This window comes from Bombina bombina, chromosome 5 (assembly GCF_027579735.1).
Source record: "Bombina bombina isolate aBomBom1 chromosome 5, aBomBom1.pri, whole genome shotgun sequence".
NCBI classification, from domain to species: Eukaryota; Metazoa; Chordata; class Amphibia; order Anura; family Bombinatoridae; genus Bombina; species Bombina bombina.
In genome coordinates this window covers 662,572,158-662,593,184 of record NC_069503.1, presented here as the reverse complement: position 1 = coordinate 662,593,184, position 21,027 = coordinate 662,572,158, and positions in this window count along the sequence as shown.

Below are 21,027 nucleotides of genomic sequence, written 5' to 3'. Positions count from 1 at the left end.
TTAAACTTGCTTTTTGGAATAAATGACAAACACCTTTAGAAGGGGGTGTGGCAATAGTCAGACAGTTGAGACAGGATTATAATGGGAAAGGCAATTTGAGATTACTCCAAGCAGATCTGAGATGTGTTTTTAGAAAAACGTTCATAGCTGACTCAAGCTCTAATCTATTTTCAATACCCTGTAAAAGAGGCTTTTTTTTTTTGTAAATGCTCACAAATTAAGAACATAGGGGTCGATTTGGGCTTGCCGTAAACAGAAGTTATGAAGCAGTGGTCTAAAGACCGCTGCTCCATAACTTGTCCGCCTGCTCTGAGGCCGCGGACAGAAATCAACCCAATTGAATACGATGAGGTTGATTGACACCCCCTGCTAGCGGCTGATTGGCCTCAAATCTGCAGGGAGCGACATTGCACCAGCAGTTCACAAGATCCTCTGAGCATTAACTTACTGTTGTATTGTTCATTTTTTTTGACATGTTAAAATGGTTGACCACGTAATGTTTGTTGGTATATTCTTACTGGCTGTTCTAATTGTCGTCTGACATCGCTATGGTTTAGGTTTACTTGTCATGTAAACACTGACACCGCATTGCACGTAAGATATTGTAAATATTTGTCACGGAAGTGACGTCACTATGGTAGAGTGACGCAACTTCCGGCATAAGTATAAGTAAACACGTATAGTGAAGCACTGCACACACTATGCATCATATAAGAAATATATGGAATGAGGTACATTGTAAATTGTACTTTAACATACAATGTAGAACTAGGTTTATTAATGGTGAGTTGTTTTAATACATGGAGACACTAGTGATCCCCTTTTTGTTCACAATTGTTGAAGGTATAAAGATTATAATAAGACAGAAGTGGCTGTTGTAAACATTCATGGTCACATTAACCTAAACCGGAAATGATGTCAGTTTGGCGCCTTTCTTGACAGGAAGAAGGAGGTACCTGTTTGTGTTTCACTCTATTTAAGCACGGTTTGTGTGTGGTATTTGTGATCTGTAGAAGGGGAGTTTTGTTCCCCGAAACATCAATAAATAAGCTTGCTATATATATATATATATATATATATATATATATATATATATATATATATATGTGTGTTTATGAATAAATTGAATACATCCTGCTATGTGAAGATCATTAGAATGTGAAATAGTCTTATTTCATGTTAGGTTAGCACATTTGAGAAAATGTGATTGGTTTTGTGCAAATTGGAAAGCGTTAGAGGTTTTTTTTTTAGCTTTTTTGTGTTCCATTGATTCCTATGGGCGTATACGTTAACATGGCCATTAACATGGGTGAGATATTGTAATTTTGACTTTTTCCATACGTCAGGTTAGCACACAAGCAACATTTTTTTACTTTCAACTTGTAATTAGCGCAGTATTTGACATGCACAAAAATCCAAAATCAAGTGTAGTTAGCACACAAGATGGAGCAATAAGTAGCGTTCCATTCGTAATCAAGCACAGTGTCTCAACATTATCACTTGTATCATCAAAAATATATTCCTTAATTGTAGGTTTAAGGTCAAGTTTAATATACATGCAAATTCATCTTCCCCTTTTTTTTTTTCCATCAAATAATTTTTATTATTTTTAAAACAAGATCAAACTGAAAATCACATATAACAAGTGTACAGGAGAGTATTGTCAAGCGTACAAACATTGCTCATGTATTCAATAGCATATACATTAGGGTCATATAACATTTTATGATATCTATTCAAAGCACTCTATTTCAAGATTAATTAAGCCAAGTGAAGAGGTAGTAAGCATATTACGTTAAAACACACATACCAGTCATAATTGCTTGTATTAACAGTTTTCGGGTATATCTCTGCTTATTTTCAGGTTTTAGGTGGTCTGTTGTTCCCAAATAAAAATTATATCTACAATAGCGTCCTGTTTTCTCTTATATGCATAATATACTTTTTCCAATTCCAGCACGTGGCTCACCTCCTTTACCCACATATTGTATGAGGGGACAGCAGTTTTCTTCCAGAACCTAGGAATCAGGCGCCTGGCGCAGCTAAGCATACATTGTAATAATTTCTTTCTATATACACATGGAATTTTAGGGATATCACTTAGCAGTATCAGACTAGGTGTGAGCACTACAGATCTACCCAGCACCCTATCAATATGTTTATTTATGCTGTCCCAATAAGATCGGAGGCATGGACAGGACCACCAAATGTGCGAAAGAGTACCCACCCCCCCACAATGTCTCCAACAAAGTGAGGACGAATTAGGAAAGATGCTACGTAAGCGGTGGGGGGTCAGATACCACCTCGAAAGAAGTTTGTAGTTTGTTTCCACCATTACCATTGAGAGGGAGGATTTTTTGGTCTCTAAAAAAATCCGCTGCCACTGGATGTCAGTGAATACTATGTTTAATTCTTTTTCCCATTTTATGATGTAAGTGGGTTTTTTACTGGGGAAAGTTCCTCTGAGAAGTTTATATATGATGGACACATGGGATTTAGTGACTGTGGTAGTTGTGCACAGCGTTTCAAAGGGGGTAAGAGGTCTGACAAGTTTAGCCGTATGGGCACTATTATGAATAGCATGTCTAATTTGAAAGTATGGGAACCAAAGGTGGAAAGGGGCACCTAGGAGTTGATGGATATCAGCTTGGGATCTAATAAGTCCGTTTTGGAGTATCAAGTGTGTTGGTATGTTTGTAGGTTTACCATCTAGACGTGGCGAGGGAAGAGTGTGTGCCTGTAGTAATAAGGGGTTATTGAGCACAGGGGATAGAGGGGAAATGGGAGTCGAGATCTGATTCTCTTCAGTTAGGGTTTTATCCCATATTTTAAGGGTAGAAGCTATATAGTAATTTCCCCAAATTTCTGGAGGCCTATTTCTGTGTGGGATCCAGCACTGGTCGCCCAGGTTCAGGCCTCCCACCAGAGATGTTTCTATTTGTATCCAGGGTTTCTCTAGGGGGGAATGTTTCCATGCAACTATGCGAGCCATATGTGCAGCTTTATAATAATACATCAGGTTTGGGGATCCCAATCCTCCATCTTCTCTCTTTAAAAACAGGGTGTTCCTGGCCACCCTGGCTCTCTTGCGATCCCATATAAATAAGTCGAACATTTTTTGTTGTTTCATTAAGTATTGAGTGGGGAGATCTAATGGGAGGACCTGGAACAAATATAGATATTTAGGAAGGAGGTTCATTTTTATCGTATTAATACGTCCGGCCCAGGAAAGGTGGCCTTGTTTACTCCAGTGCTCTAGGGATTTGTTAGTTTCTATTTGGAGAGGTATATAATTAAGATGAAACAATTCCGTGTGGTTAGGAGATATGTCTATCCCTAGGTACCTAATTTTGCTAGTTATCTGGAATGAGGTGTTATTTGTTATATACTGCATTTCGTCCTCTGCGAGATGTAAGGGTAATATCATTGACTTTTCCATGTTGATGGAGAAGTTGGAAACCAATTTATAACTTTCTAGTTCTCTGAGTATAGTGGGGATAGAAGAAAGTGGGGAGTTTATTGTAAATATAATGTCATCAGCATATAAAAGACATTTCTGGCAAATCTCTCCAAAAGTGACTCCGTGAACTAGGGGATTGCTTCTGATTCGCGCCGCCAATGCCTCCACTGCCAGAGCGAATAGGAGAGGGGATAGGGGACATCCCTGACGTGTGCCATTATTTATGTGGATTTTTTGTGAGAGTGTATTGTTTGCGTTAACGCGCGCTGAAGGGGCAGAATAGAGTATTTTAATGCGAGTAATTAATTTCTGCGAGAATCCAAACCTCGACAGGATGGACCAGAGAAAGTCCCAGTCCACCCTGTCGAAGGCCTTCTCCGCATCTGTGGATAGCAAGATCAGGGGCATTTTGGTAGATGAAGCGGTAAACAAAGTGTGAAGAACTCGAATGGTATTATCTTTAGCCTCCCTACGTGGGATAAATCCCACTTGATCAGAGTGCACTAAGGAAGGTAAATATTTGTTTAGTCTCGTGGCAATGAGTTTAGCATATAACTTAATATCAATGTTTATTAAGGAGATAGGGCGATAGTTGGCTACTTTATCAGCAGGTTTATTTGGCTTAGGGATAACAGAAATAGTGGCTTCTAGGAGATTTGGGGTTAGCTGACCTTCTTCATCTAATGATTGGTACATGCTCAACAAGTGGGGGCCTAGTAGGGTTTTAAACTGATGATAGAATTTGGGTGTAAAACCGTCGGGTCCCGGGGCTTTGCCCTGGGGGAGGCTTTTAATTGCCAACATAAGTTCCTGAATAGTGAATCCATCATCCAGTGCTTCGCAGTCTTCCTGAAGTAATGTAGGAAGCTGGATATTAGTTAAGTAACTATTAATCTTAGCTAGTTTAGTTTCCATGTCAAGGGAGGGGAGGTTATATAATGAGGAGTAGTATTTTGCAAATTGGTTGACAATGTCAGTGTTTGTGGTGAATGTGGTACCATCTGGGCCTGTAATTTTATCTATAAAGGTTTTGTAGCGTTTCTTTTTCAGGGATCTAGCAAGAAGGCGTCCAGTTTTATTACTTTCAACAAAGAATTTTGATTCAGAGGCTATGGCTCTCATATGCGCATGTTTAATTAGGTAGTGGTGTAGGTCTTCCCTGGCCTGTTGAGATTTCTGTAGGAGAAGTTGAGATTGAGGGTTCTGTTTTAGGTCGTTTTCACATTTGTTAAAATTAGAGGTTAATGAATTAAGTTGGCTCTCTCTTTGCTTACGTTGTCTATGCGTGTGCCCCATTATCACCCCCCTTATATAGCATTTATATGCTTCCCAATTATTGGTTGCTGAGGTGGCTGAGGGGGTATTGAAAGTGAAAAACTCAGTTGTCTTTTCCTCTATATCAGTTGTGATCAATGGATCTAAGAAAATCTGGTCACTTAGTCTCCAGTGTTGCAAAAATTGTGGTTTAGCCGACCATAAAAAATTTGTACACACCATACTATGATCTGACCAGGCAGTGTGAAAAAGTCTAGAGCTGTATAGTGAGGGTAGTGTTCGTTGTTCGCATAATATATAATCAAGGCGTGTGTATGAGCGTTGTGGATTAGAGAAGAATGTAAAGTCTTTTGTAGTTGGGTGTGTCACTCTCCAGGTGTCAAACATGGGTATATTACGTATAGCCTGCCAGTTAGCTTTTATCTGCGAATTTTGCATATAGGAGCGGCCTGTGGAGGTGTCTAGTGTGGGGTTGATTGGAAAGTTAAAGTCTCCACCTAGGAAAACTGGGCCTTTTGAGATATCTAAAATATGATTGATGACCTTGCGGAAAAATGAAGGTCTGGGGCGGATAGGTGCATAGATATTTGCTAGTGTAATGGGTCTACCAAAGTAAAGACCTGTCAGAATTAAAATTCGTCCCTCTGCGTCAGTGTACTTGTCTAGTAGAGTGAATGAGGTACCCTTCTTGAAAGAGATACATACGCCATTATGTTTCGTCGGGCCAGAACTTAGAAAATGCTGATCATAATATAACTGCGAAAGTCTGGGCTCGTTAGTCTTTTTAAAGTGAGTCTCTTGTGTCATAATAATGTCAACTTTCTTCAGGTGGAAGTCGTGAAATGCTATAGAGCGTTTTTGAGGGGACAGGAAACCCTTAACATTTTGTGTGGCTAACCGAAATTGACTAGGCTGGTTTTGTTCAGGCATTTGACCCTTAGCGTTAGCGTCTAAGCTTATGGAGGTGTGCTTTTGTTTTCTACAACAAATATGAAGTAAACCAAACCTGTTATAATATACACTCTGATAAATACTTCACTATCTAGTACACTTGTATGGTATAACTATTTCAACAAATGAAAACTTGTAACAGGTACTCCTTGAACTGTAAGGGGGGAGGGGAAAAGTAAGAAAGGAGGAAAGAAAGAAAAAAAGGGAAAGGTGGGAAGGGGGGCAGGCAAGTGAGAAGAAGATAGGTGGTAGAAACAATTAGGGAATAAAGTAGAAGGATTGAGTAGGGGGATGAGTACAGTATGACGGAACTCCCCCGATAGACCGAGGGTGAAAGACATAAGAACAAAGACATCAACATGAACCGATGCCCTGTAAGAGGGCGCATCACAGTATATTACACATCTCTTAACATGTTACCCACGCTGTTACATAGGCATAAAAAAAAAGCAAAATGGAAAAACGAAAAAACAGATATATAATAAAAGTCTGAGGTAGATGAGCTCATAGACAAACAAGATGAAAAATAGCTCATTATATAGTCATTCAACAGTGTCCCATCATGGCATCTAACTACTTATACTCACGACCTCAGGGTACTTGTAGTTAGTCCAGGTCAAGGCTGATCGTGTCCGCTGTGGGGGGGGACACAATCGGTCAGTTCTTCATTCTGTAATCCTTCAAGCAAACAAGAAGGAATGAGAGATAGCACAAGGATAACTTCCATAACTGGTGCACGATTGCACAACTAAGATTCAGTGTTAACTTGAATCCGAATTACTGATAGGATTTCAAGGCAAGGGGAGATTAGCTCATGTGTTATCCATTGAGGTGGAGGGATCTGGGCATATCTTTTTCCTGTTTTTCTTGTCAACTATTTCGGACCAGAGACGTCTCTGAGGTTTTGGTTGTGGTAGTTTGCGTGTCTCGTGCTGAGGAGTGGTGGTTTCTGGAATAGGAATGTCCAGCAGTCTACAGAAATCTTCAATTTTATCTGGGGAGCTGCACTCATGACGTTTTCCATTTTTAATAATTTGCAGCGATACGGGAAATCCCCATCTGTAAGGGATCTGTAGAGTTCTTAGGTGGGAGGTAAGGATGGTAAATCCCTTTCTGAGTTGCAGCGTTCTAGTGGACAAGTCCTGAAAGATTTGGACCTTTGCACCCATATAAGAGAAATGTGGTTGTGTTCTAGACAATTGTAGAATTTTCTCTCTGTCCTTATAGCTCAGGAAACAGATTATAATGTCCCTTGGAGGTTGATTATCGCTTGGCTTCGGCCGCAGAGATCTATGTGCTCTCTCCAAAGGTATGGGTTCAATCACACGTTGGTTAGAAATTGCCAGAGATTGAAACAGGTTTTGTAAGTATTCTGAAATATCTTCACCTTTGATTGATTCAGGGATTCCGCGTATTCGGAGGTTATTTCTATGTGCCCTATCGACATCATCAAGCTTATTTTCTAAATCAAGGATTTGTGATTGCTCGGCCTCTATGGAGTGTGACATTTCTGCCATTTCCTTAGTAATTTCTTCCCTGTCATCTTCCAATGTCTCCACTCTAAATCCAAGCTCATTAATGTCCCTTTTTAGGTCTGCACACTCCGCTTTTATACATAATTTCACCTGGTCAATTAAGTCCTCCATAGCTTTTAATGTTACAGGTGCTTCTTTAAGATGTAAATGTGGGTTAGAAGGTGATGTCAAGGGCTCTTGAGCGTGTGGGCTTTCACATAAATCTTCATCTTCGCTAGAGGCCTGTGGCATATCATTTTTCTTTTTTGTGCTATCTGTCTTTTTGAAAAAGGAGTTTACAGCTCCCGATGTAGATGTGGATTTTAAAGCCTTGTCAGGTTTTGTGACCCTGCGCTGCGACAAGGTTGAGATAGATTTGCACTTGAAATAAACTTTTGTCTCTGCTTTTCTTTTTACCCCTTTCACCTCTTTCTGTTATGCTTGTCAGGTAGCGTGATAGTGAGCCTGTGCGCCTCTAGCAAAATGGAGTAAATCAGATCTGTACCATCATACAGCTTGTTCTCTTTACATAACAAAACAAGTAGTGCCTTTAGTGCTGTATTGTGAATTTGTCTAGACAAATGCTTCTCATGAGGAAACGAGTAATGCTATCTGTGTTTGGGGTGGTGTGTGGCTCCTTCACTGTGCTGTGAGGTCTCTGCTATCATGCCCCGTTAAAGATGGCGACTGCCATGTGAGTGCTGTAAAAGATGCAGCTTACCGGATCTGTGTAAAAGTCCGTAGTGAGCGGGTGTTACAGCGTGTCGGTCTCTGGGCAGTCCGTGAAGGTGCTGTGTTCTTTGCAGGTGATTAGGTGAGCTTGGGCTGAGATGTGGTCTCGGGACTCCGTCCTTGCGTTTACTCGAGAGAGGCTTCAGCCGCGGCCCATGTCGTTGTCAGAGTGTGAGGTCTGTAGTCCACACCGGGACCAGTAAGTGATAGCACTACATTCTCTAGTCCTTCCCAACGCTCTGGGTATCGATTTTAGGGCACTGTTGAGGTTAATAGATGGCCCACAGGAGAGTTCCGTCTCCACTGCAGCAGGAGCTTTAGGCTGGTGCGGCCATTCAGAACGCCCGCACGCTCCGCCCCCTCATCTTCCCCTTTTATTACTCCTGTCCCTCCTAAATAAAGTATAACCCTCTAAGTTAACTGCCCAGTTATGTGAATCACCCCACCAGGTTTCCATTTTACCTGTCATGCTTCTTGCCTTTGCTGTCATACATTTATTTTTCATTTGCTTTCTGCTGCTACTTGGTGTGCTTTCCTCCAAATTTGGTAATGTGACATTTTCTATGTCTACCCTTCTGTCATCCCTTCCTTGAGATATTCTACGTGTGTCATATTCAAAGACTGATCTGTCTGTTCTATTGTGTTTGGACTGACCCTCCCCCACTTCCCTAGTTTAAAAAAATCTCTAAACATGCTACCATCCTCTACCCAACACACCAGCACCCATGTTATTCAGGTGAAAACCATCCTTACAGTATTAATTGTACCCAAGCGAAAAGTCATCCCAATGCTCTAAAAAGTCAAACTCCTCATTTTTACACAATATTTTTAACCAGGAATGTACTGCCCTTAGCTTCTTCTGCCTTACTGGGTTAGCATATAAAGCACTGATAATACTACCTTGGAGGTCCTCGCTTTAAGCTTGCTTCCTAACTCCCTATAATAATTTTTACTCTAACTTCTTTAGTGGTCAATCTCTAACAGAGAGACTGACTTTAACACGATAATAGATTATAGCAAAGATTTTAATCTGTCCTTTTAGATTTTAAAGTAAGTAAAATACAGATAATTCAAGGATTCTGTGAGACTCTCAAATATGTGTATTTACTTTATGGTCACATCATAAAATATCAGTGTTGATAATACCTCAATTCTATTTTTTCTTAGTGGGCCTAGGTTTTGTCTCAGGACATCATGCTATATCTTTGGAATGGTGATTTACTGATAATTTAACCCTTCACAACAATGTTTTGCTTTGCAAGGATGTATATGTGTCCCTTCTCTCAATTATTGCACTTATGTGCCAAGTCTATGTCTAATGCTATACAGGTTCATATAGTGTTGCATATGCAGCTGAGTGTTCAGGGATTTAAAAAACACCAGGGTTATCCCCAGGACAGCTCATTTGACCTGTTCCCTAATTTGAAGCAATATATCCAATCTGCTATTTCAAAACTGATGGCTGTCATACCTTCATTTGTTAAACACAGGCACATATGAGGGGCAGAAGGGAGTCATTTACAGGCCTTAGGCACATCAGGTACATCCCTCAGGAGAGATCTGTCTAGGTACACTACACAAATGAGGAGTACAGTGGAATCAGAATCCTCCTCTTCTGAAGATGATTATTCAGAATCCCTGGACCCCTTGCTGTTTAAGTGTTTATTTTCAGTTGGAGCACATACATGATCTCTTGTGGGACATTTCAGTAGCCTTGGAGGTTGAAGATCCTCACACTACAGACAAACAATCTGTAAAGAAGATAGATACATTTTTAAGGCCGCTCTGAAAAAGCCATATAACTTCCCTGTACCTGATTTGGTTTCTGACACGGAATGGAACAAACCAGGCATTCCTTTTGTTCACGCTGCCAAATTCAAAATGTTCCCTTTTCTGTCTTAAAAACTGGAGCTATAGGAAACTATTCCAAAGATAGATGGTGCAATCGTCACTCTACCATTCCTTTAGAGGACAGCGCCTTGTTCAAGGATCCAATAGACAGAAAGCTTAAAAGTCTTCACAAATAATACTTCACAAAAAGGCTTTATGTTTCGTCCAGCTGTCAGTATAATATGCATTGCTGCAGCTACTGCAGTATGATGTGACAACATTTCTGTCCTTATTTCCCAATTTGCTTTCCTTGAAGATATTAACATTGCTTAAGGTTGCTAAAGATTGCAAACAGTTTAATTTATTATACAACCATTGAAATATCTTGCTTTAAGTATGGTCCATTTAAAGGTCTGTTGATGTGGTATCTTAAAGTATACTTCTTTCCCTTCATTTACAGGGAAATATTTTGGTTGGACCTCATTTGGATGTTATTAGGGATTATCACAACACTCACTGGAGGTAAAAGAGCTTTCCTGTAGCAAGAAAAAAAAGTAACAGCAGGGTTAAGTCCTCTGGATTATTATCTTTCTTTTTCATGATGCAGAGATTCTCCTCAGTGTCTTAAAAGTTGGACACTTTCAAGTCCACATGGAAGCCAGGTTCTGCTTGGTCTATATACAAACAGGACAAAAACGTCTACCCGTTCCTCCAAATCTGCATGAAGTTGTGGCCTCAGAACCAGATAAAGTTCTGATGGAAGAGATGGAATTGATCATTTTACAGGGGCCTGGTGAATTTATGCCCACCATAGACTTGAAAGATGCCTATTTTCATACCCCTAATAACAGCAATCATAAAAATTCCTCAAATTTACCTTTTTAAACTAGCATTATCCATTTGTGGAACTTCTCTTTCATCTGGAAATGGCACCAAGATTTTTTACAACGGTTCCCTGACCGCTTTTATTGGTAGTGAGAGCTCAAGGAATTATGGTAGCTCCTTACCTTGATGCCATTTTGGTAAAAGCAGTGGAACATACAAGCAAATTTTGTCAGCTCCTGCATATTTACAATTGGAAAATCAACCTCCTAAAAAGCTCTCTGTTTCCTCAACTCAGGCTTTTACTCATAGATTTCATAATAGATTCAGAATCAATAGCTCACTGATCAAAGCACACTCAAGTTGCAAAAGAAAAGGCCTTTCTCCAACTCACATTTCTTTGTTCAATCATTCAATGCATGGAAGTAGTAGGTCTCAAAGTAGCTGCTTCATATAAAGTACCATTTACCAAATTCCATTTACATATTTTGCAACTAAAAATGTTACAGGAGTGGAATGAAAATGACAAGGTTATCTTTTAGAAGACGAATATTTTGTGAGATCTCAGGACCCAGAAATGACTCATATGTGCTTTAGGGTTTACCTGGTTATTCAATTTGATTCCTCCTTTTGTGTTAATATATAGGGTAATAGCCAGAATGAAACAAAACTGGGCCTCTGCAATACTAACTGCTTCAGCATGGCCTTGCTGAACTTGGTATGCAGATCTAATCCAACTGACCTCCAATGAGCACTGGTTTCTTCCTCTCAGGAAGGACTTTCTATTTTAATGTCCCTTTTCATCAACCTCAAACCTTAAATGTCATGGTTTGGCAATAGAATGCCTATTTTATCTCAAAGGTGTTTCTCTGATCAAGTGATAGACACTTTGATTCAAGCCTGAAATCCTGTTGCCAGGCTCATTTACCATAAGATGTGGAATATTTTTCTTACCTGCTAAGAGACTAAGAATTATGGTCTTTTTTACAATTTTTAAATGTTTATAAGTCAGTTTCTTTAAAGGTCATATGTCTCTAAACTTCCTGACATTCAAGCATTTGTTCAGGCCTTGGTCAAGATAAGACTGATTATTAGACTAGTTTCTCCTCCATGAAACCTTATCCGGGTTTTGGGATTTATTCAAGCTCAACCTTTTGAACCTATGCATTATCTTGATATTCAATGGTTATCTTGGAAGGTTCTTTTTCTCTTGGGCATTTCATTGGCATGACAAGTGTCTGAAGTTTATGCCCTATCCTGCATTCCCCTTACCTGATTTTTCATCAGGACAAGACAGTTTTAAGAACCAAATATTCTTTCCTTCCTTAAGTGGTATATTGGGATAATATTAATCAGGAAATTGTGGCTCCATTTCTCTGTTCAACTCCAAAAAATGATAAAGAGAGACTGCTGCACAACCTATATGTAGTCAAGGCCCTGAAATTATATCTGAAGGCCTCAAAAGAATTTAGATATTTTTCATTGTTTATTAATTTTTCTGATCCCTGAAAGGGACAGAAGGCTGCTGCAATTTCCTTAGCCACTTGGGTTAAAGATTTGGTTTACAAAGAATATTTGGTAGCCATAAAAAATTACTACTCAATCTACTAGAGCAGTTACCACCTCATGGGCTTTCAGGAATGAAGCTCACATTGAATACATTTGTAAGGCAACCTCTTGGTCCTCTTTGCATACTTTTACTTTATCAGCACATCTGTCTCTTTTGGGGCTGCTTTAGGTAAGAAAGTTCTACAGGCTACTATGCTTGTTTAGTGTCATATCTGCCTTTATCTTGCCCTTTTTTCATGTTGGTCTCATGGAATTCACTGTTTTTGTATAGGATCCCACATGCTTGTGGGCTCTCACCATCTTTTGAAAGAAAACAAAATGTATGCCTACCTGATAAATTAATTTATGGCATGATTGTGAGAGTCCACAAGATCCGCCTATCTTTTATGTACAGTTGGCAGCAGTACTGGTATGCAATGTGTGACTTGGGAATTATGGGAAAGTGGGAGGGGTTAAAAGCTTTGTTATGTTGGGTGTTCTGCCTCCATTGGACTGGAGTTTAGTGGACTCTCACCATCAATAGCTAAATTAATTTATCAAGTAAGCATACATTTTGTTATTTCAACCATACCCTTATAAGAAACTTGAACAATAAGTTATTAAAGGGACACAGTACCTTAAGTATTCTAGTGCTCTTGCAAATGGATAAAATTATTGTAAAACATGTACGCTCCTGAGCTTACATCCCTGATTTTTAACAAAAGATACCCAGACAATGAAGACAATTTTATAATAGAAGTAAATTAGAAAGATATTTAAAATTGTATGCTCTATCTGAATCATGAAATATGACTTTTGGGTTTCATGTCCCAAGTTTAAGCATTCAATCAGGAGCCCTAGTTTCCACTGTTGTTGAAAACTCAGTAAACTAATGGCAACAAAACAAATCTCCTTAGACCTCAATGGATTTATTTTTTTGTTACTAATGTGCACAGTCTACAATAGCAATAGAAACCAGGCCTGAAAGATTTTATATAATATTGGAATGAAAGATATTTAACATATTTTGGTATTGACCATGACCCTTTAGAAAAATGTGTCTTTATAAATACAGATGGGGTCGATTTAACAAAGTTCGAGCGGAAAAGATTCACGCGACCAGAAAATGGCATTTAACATAGCACAAGCATTTTTGATGAATGCGATGCTGCCCCCTGCTCACTGGCAGCCAATTGGCCCCTAGCAGGGGCCGAATGTATCTTATGACCACTGCTTCTTAACTTCCATTTCAGGTGGACCTGAAACAATGGGTCTCCAAAGCAGCATCCGTTGCTGAATAAATGGAGCCCATATACTTTACAGGGGATTTTCATTAGATAAGTTTTCTTAAATGATTGAGATAGACCCTTTTATATTTCTATCCTTTTTGTTACTTTCTATTTTCTGAAAATAAATGAAAAGTCAAGCAATATTTGTTGTCTATTTGTTTTCTAATTTTAAATTGCTTGAGAATGCAAAATACATCAGTCTTGTTATGAAGTCCAACAGTGGTATGTTTGTAAAATAAGTGTGTGCTAAGCAGACAGAGGAAATAGGAAAAAACGGGGATTAACTTGACAGACAGAAAAAAAAAATATAGTGTAATCTATAATATTGGATTGCTGCTCTTAAAAGATGCCAAATAATTCCAAAATGAAGCTGCAGCGTAAAAAAAAGAATTGGATTTTGAAACTATCAAGTTACAGAAGCCATTTTATTGTCATATCATAATGATAAAAAATAAAGAGGGAAATAATTATATATGGTTTTGCCCTTATAAAATAGTATAACATTTTAGTATTACAATTGACTCGCTAAAAAGCTTTATCCATCTATCTGTTTTAATGTATATGGTTAGGCTTTTGTGTAAATCAATAGTGCTCTATGATTCATATCTTTCATTATATTAAGATAATAGCAGCACTTTTGCCATATAAACAAAAATGAACTATACCAACACATTTTAGGTGATCAGTTTACTAAAATTGCTCCAAAGAACACATATTAGTACATTATTTGAAAAAGAAAATTGTTTAAAACATTTTTGATGGTAAGTAAGTTAAATGCTAAATGAGAATGGATTCATATTAAATATCACACATTTAAGAAGCATGATATTTTGGCAGATGAACAACAAAAAATTATGCAAATGACATCATATTTTCCATCTGTAATGTCCTTTCCTATTTATTACATTTTTTTGTAACTGTATCTCTAAGAGCTCCAATTACATGAATTGAGATGTAGCTGTCAGAAATAAAGTAAATAAATATGACAGTTTCTCACATAAATCTCAGCAAGTTCATAGAAAGCTTGGTGCTAAATTATTTGTATGCAATCTGGTACTGGCATTTTCAACAGATGGATGATAAATCTACTTCTGTTTTCCACCAATCAAATAGGACATTAGATATGAGTCTTTTTATGATAAGCACTGTAAATATAATTTTGTTTATGCATTATTCACAAGACTTGGTAATATAAATTGTCATAAAAATTAAACACAGATTGAACATAAATAGTTTGCTTCATTTTTTATATAGTCGTTTATGTTCATATCATGTCACAAATCATACCAGCAATGACCAGAGACATTTATTTTATGTGTTCATTTTTAAAGAACAAAATATTAAATTCCTAATTGTCAAAACTTTCAACATATATGCAAAATAATTTCTGCTCTACTATGATTTATGCTGGAAGCTTCACGTTTTTTTACATTTGCAATCAGATGTTATTAACCCACCAGACTTGAAGTATCAATTTTAACTTAAACATGTTAAGGTTTACTTTAGAAATCTCACTTCCTATTGCAGTATGATTGTCAAACATTTGGATTAAGGAAAAATAATGATAACAATATTATAATATTTTATAGACAGTATAAAACTTAATAACTGCTTTGACACCAGCTTTTTTAACAGATTACAAATATTTCTTATACACACTTTCAATTATTTAATTAAAATGCAGGAAAAGTCCAGAGTAAAGCACACACTAATTCAGATACAGAAAAAAAGGAAAAAATTTAATGTAGTGGATTAGTTGCACTGTAACCCGCTAACAAGTAAGCTATAGTTTAATGTATGTACATATGTATGTATTTATGTATTAACTTATTTATTTATTTATTTTTAATGAAGAGGTAAATAAATCTGGTATTACATCAAGTAGCTATTTTTTTTCTTTTACCTAACTGCAAATTTCTACATGAAACTTTTATAAAGAATCATTCCTCCCAACATGGGGCTAGATTACCAGTGGAGCACAATTTATCACTCCCACTTGCACGTTAACTTCGCTAGACGTAGGCTTTTTGCACGTGTCTGGTAGTGTGCGTAAAACAAATTGAAAGTAAAAAAAATTTGCATGAGCGCTAACCCGACGTGCAAATAGCTGAAATTCGAATATTGCATACGTGTTAACATATTCCATTGTAGACTTCAACGAAGCACGAATAAACCGCGTACAAACCTGATCATGTTTAATCAAGTGAGCTTACCCAACATGAAATATGAACATTTCACATTCCAATGTTCTTCACATAGCAGAATATGTTCTATTTATTCATAAATATATATATATATATATATATATATATATATATATATATATATATATATATGCACAAAGTATTAGAATATCAGACCTACTCTATTACCAGAGGGGGGGGGGATAAGATGCCCTGATGTCTGCGCTACCAAGGCTCACTTAAAAAGGTGGGTATTTAAATATATGCTGCCAAAGTCTCAGGGATTATGTCACAAGCCTAAATACTCAAAAAGTATGGAGGCCTGTGAAAAGGTAAATAGAAAGAGAGGGTGAGAGAGCACCTATTCAAATGGACCCAGGAAAATTATATATAACACTTATTGCATACCTGAATAAAATAAATACATTGCCTATGTAAATAGTTTCAGACACAATAGGGATATTAGTCTATTGGTAAATACACAGACCATCAGAAAAGTCATATATAATGAAATAAGGAAGAGTTTGTGTGGATGTTGAATTTATCCACACCCAAACAACAATATTCAAAGTGGGAGAACACACAGAATACCGGTGGGTGTGCACTTACTAGAAATTACCCCAATCATATGAGGTAAGTTGCCACATCTATCAGTGCTGATCCTCCAGTGACGACCTGCATCTTTGTCAGAATTACTTCTTTTTTTTTTATTTTTTAAATCAAATGTTTTTATTAAGGTATGTAGCATAACAAAAGCCACATATAAACAAAAAAAAGAAAAAACAAGTTATTACAGAGTGAACACGGCTGATAATAGAAGTAAATCATAATAGACACATTGAAAACAGGTATATCCTACCGTATTACTAGCATACCTCGGATATATGCATTATAAGATTTACAATGATACCTTAAAGTTTTATTTATTTTGTGCAAAATATGACTAATGATATATAGCTCCTCATGAGCATGATTTATAGACCTATATAGGTAAAAGGTTAGTGATATATAGCCCCTCATGAGCATGATTTATAGACCTATATAGGTAAAAGGTTAGTGATATATAGCCCCTCATGAGCATGATTTATAGACCTATATAGGTAAAAGGTTAGTGATATATAGCTCCTCATGAGCATGATTTATAGACCTATATAGGTAAAAGGTTAGTGATATATAGCCCCTCATGGGCATGATTTATAGACCTATATAGGTAAAAGGTTAGTGATATATAGCTCCTCATGAGCATGATTTATAGACCTATATAGGTAAAAGGTTAGTGATATATAGCCCCTCATGGGCATGATTTATAAGCCTAAATAGGTAGAAGGTAGCGGGTTAATACCGCAGAAAAAAATCACCAGGTTGGGTGAATGTCTAATATAATATTACCCCCCGGGAACTTACATTAAGTCGCGGGGGGGGGGAGGAGGTGAGTTAAGTAAACAGTCGGTACAAGACAGCCTTCTTCTCTTCTATATAATGTCTCTATATACACTTATCTACATCATGGTGCCACATTGGTGTCAAACCTAAATACTAGCAGGGCCCTTTTATACTAAATGCTTAAATATGCATTGTTATGAAATTTACAACATATCTGCAAAATCTATTAATGTCTGCCTGTATAATCCCTTAGTGTTTTAAGATAGTAAGGGGAGGATAGATAGAGGCTTAATAGGGGTACTTATACTAAATGTGACACCTAGCGTTTGCAGAGTGTAATATTGTAATACACATAAAATATGACAGACCTATGATTCCATTACATCTGTTAAGTAACAAAGAAATGGAAGACATCCTTTTATCAAACAAGCTTGCAAGACAAGTAAATATAATACAGTGCTCAGTATTACCGGAAGCATGAAAGAGGTGTGCGATTATGAGTTCCGTTGCTTAAAGATGGCAATTAATGGCCGTCAGTGATTACTTAAGTATATAGGGTAAAAAAACAAAAATAAAAAAATTTGCTCTCAGTATATAGAGTAGAGTTAAATATATGCAATAATGGAGTCTAATGGAGATTATTTTACATCAGAGTGAGCCAAAGTGAATATTTTATCTTGCGAGAGTGAGGCTCAATACTATTTCTGAAGGCTTCTTAAAAAAAAAGCATATCAGCTTGAAATGTGAAACAGGGTATAATACAGGAGGGGAAAAAATATCATAACAGTCAGATCTGTATTATACAGGTATACAATAGTATAATGTAGACACGCCAATATCATGGGATATTTACAAAAATTTATGTTACCCTTTAGGCATGGGCCCAATACCCAAGGGTGGGTGTGCTGTGTTAATAAAGAGGCAATCCCTAGTGATAAATTTAACGTTCATAGTAGGCTACTGCCCACTTCCATTATGATAATAAACTCTTTCACCTGTAAAAGAAATATATTAGAATACAAATATACCTAATGGAGGTACCTCAGCAAGTATTAAATGTTAAGAAAAATGACTAAACCTGTTATGAGCTTATAGAGCCTATTGACATTAATACTGTATAAAACGTCTAACTAGTGAACACTTTTTGTAACTAAGCTATAGTCAACTAATACAGTTACTAATGAACATATTATGGATTAAAGTATACAATATAGCAGGAACGCTACACCTTACACTATAATAAACAAATATGGCCTGTTTTATACATCAAGCTAATAAAAAACATTTCTAAAGTCCTGCTGCAGCAATAAAACTGAAGATAGGGTACTTGTCAGTCCTAACTGTCTCATCTTTGACAGCTAGAGGAAACCTCTCAAACTCACTGTTCATCCGACACCAGATCTTAGCCTGATACATAAGGGTAGGAGGACCTGGGAAAGTTTGGAGACAAAGTTCCGTCGAATGCAGCCGGAGGGTATGGCTCTTAGTGTTGCTCGTGACCGGGTATCAGTCCACAAAGCTCTACTCATTTCCATAAGATCTGTCATAAGATCCACCTTCCCCACCGGGATCTCAGAGACGAGGGGCTCCAAAGATCTAGTCAAACCAAACTGACACACTGAGGGGTACTCCGCTGTCGCCACTCCAGTCCGGATCGCCGGACTCTGAGTAAGCAGGGCGCCATGAAGTGATTCCTCTGCTTCAATTGAGCTGGGCTGTGAGGGGTTCCGCCCCTCGCTAAGATCCATTGTGAGCAACACATTAGGCTCAGGCATCTGGCTATGCACAGCGCGCGCCTCTTTCAGATCGTGGGTCTTGTCTGCTCCCCCTGTAGATATGTCTGATGCACGATGCCCAGTCACTCCCTCAGGTCCACATGTTGTAGACGTGTTCTTTTTCATACCCATGGCGACTCTCAGCTCCGCAATGAGCGCTTGGTGATGTGTGTCTAAAGAGAGCAGTAAGCCTCGCAGCGAAGAGACAGTTTGACTTTCCATATCGTAGGCTAGGGCTGAAGGGAGGTATAATAAAAGTCACGCTAATATCAGCTTCAATGCGTTATCAAAGATGGCGGGCGACCCCATGCATAACGATTACTTCAGGCCAAAGAATCTTTATGTTGCTGTGGCATCAGGGACCTCTCCTTATGGACTGTAGCTTTTGCTCTGTAATCTAGGGTCCAATAAAAGAGAGATACGAGTGCAGAGAGACCTTAATTAGTTTGTAATAAGGAGTTATTTGATCAAGTTGCAGGAGCTCTGCAGAGACACGTCTTGCCACTTAGGCTGTTAGCTCCGCCCCCCCAGAATGACTTCTTGTCTCCTTGGAGTATAGGGTGCATAGAGGGGGCTGAATTCTGAACTGGCTCCTCCGTGAGTTCAGAAGCATAAAGCCAAGTACAAAACTAAAAGAGAGTACATAGCGTAATACAGTTTTATTTTGAGAACAGTTAATTAAAACACAAGCCAAATGACCACTCACATTTAAAAACCTCAAATGTATGAGGTATGAATCAAGCACATACACATATAAAAACACTCCTGTATGTATTCTATAGGACCCCCTGGGGTGTATACAGGAGGCAATACTCCCAATCGGATGTCAGTTGGATCCTAATAAATATACAGTCCAAGCTGCCTCCTAACTCTTCATATACATGTGGGAATCACAGTGTGAAGCCGTTAGTGGTTAAAATACATAAAAGTCCTTTGAAATGCGTAAGGGACTTCATTTGGACTTTTCTTTTATGTATTTTAACCACTAACGGCTTCACACTGTGATTCCCACATGTATATGAAGAGTTAGGAGACATACAGGAGTGTTTTTATATGTGTATGTGCTTGATTCATGCCTCATACGTTTGAGGTTTTTAAATGTGAGTGGTCATTTGGCTTGTGTTTTAATTAACTGTTCTCAAAATAAAACTGTACTACGCTATGTACCCTCTTTTTGTTTTGTACTTGGCTTTATGCTTCTGAACTCACGGAGGAGCCACTTCAGAATTCAGCCCCCTCTCTGCACACCATACTCCAAGGAGACAAGAAGTCATTCTGACAAAGATGCAAGTCGTCACTGGAGGATCAGCACTGATAGATGTGGCAACTTACCTCATGTGATTGGGGTACTTTCTAGTAAGTGCACACCCACCGGTATTCTGTGTGTTCTCCCACTTTGAATATTGTTGTTTAAGTGTGGATAAATTCAACATCCACACAAACTCTTCCTTATTTCATTATATATGACTTTTCTGATGGTCTGTGTATTTACCAATAGACTAATATCCTTATATATATATATATATATATATATATATATATATATATATATATATATATATATGATAATAAATATGTATAGACATATACAGATATATTCAGTTTGTTAGAATTGTAACGCCTCTTGCAGAGGTGGTATGAAGTGTAATAGGTAATGTTACTTTTTTCAAGTAACAGGATTATCGCCTACGAGTTTGGTGTTAGCCTTAAAAGCAGCGTTGAGAGGTCCCAACGCTACTTTTTAACGGCCACTGGTATTACGAGTCTGGCAGGTACAGGCTCACCGCTCACTTTTCTTCCGCGACTCGAGGCTACCGCAAATCCCCTTACATCAATTGCATATCCTATCTTTTAATGGGATTTGCCTAACGCTGGTATTACGAGTCTTGGAAGTGAGCGGTAGACCCTCTCCTGTCAAGACTCCTACCGCATTTAAAAGTCAGTAGTTAAGAGTTTTATGGGCTAACGCTGTAACATAAAACTCTTAACTAAAGTGCTAAAAGTACACTAACACCCATAAACTACCTATTAACCCCTAAACCGAGCCCCCCCCCCACATCGAAAACACTTTAATAAATATATTAACCCCTAATCTGCCGATCGGACATCGCCGCCACTTTAATAAATATATTAACCCCTAAACTGCCGCACTCCCGCCTCACAAACACTAGTTACAGTTTATTAACCCCTAATCTGCCGTCCCTAACATCGCTGACACCTACTTACATTTATTAACCCCTAATCTGCCACCCCCAATGTCGCCGC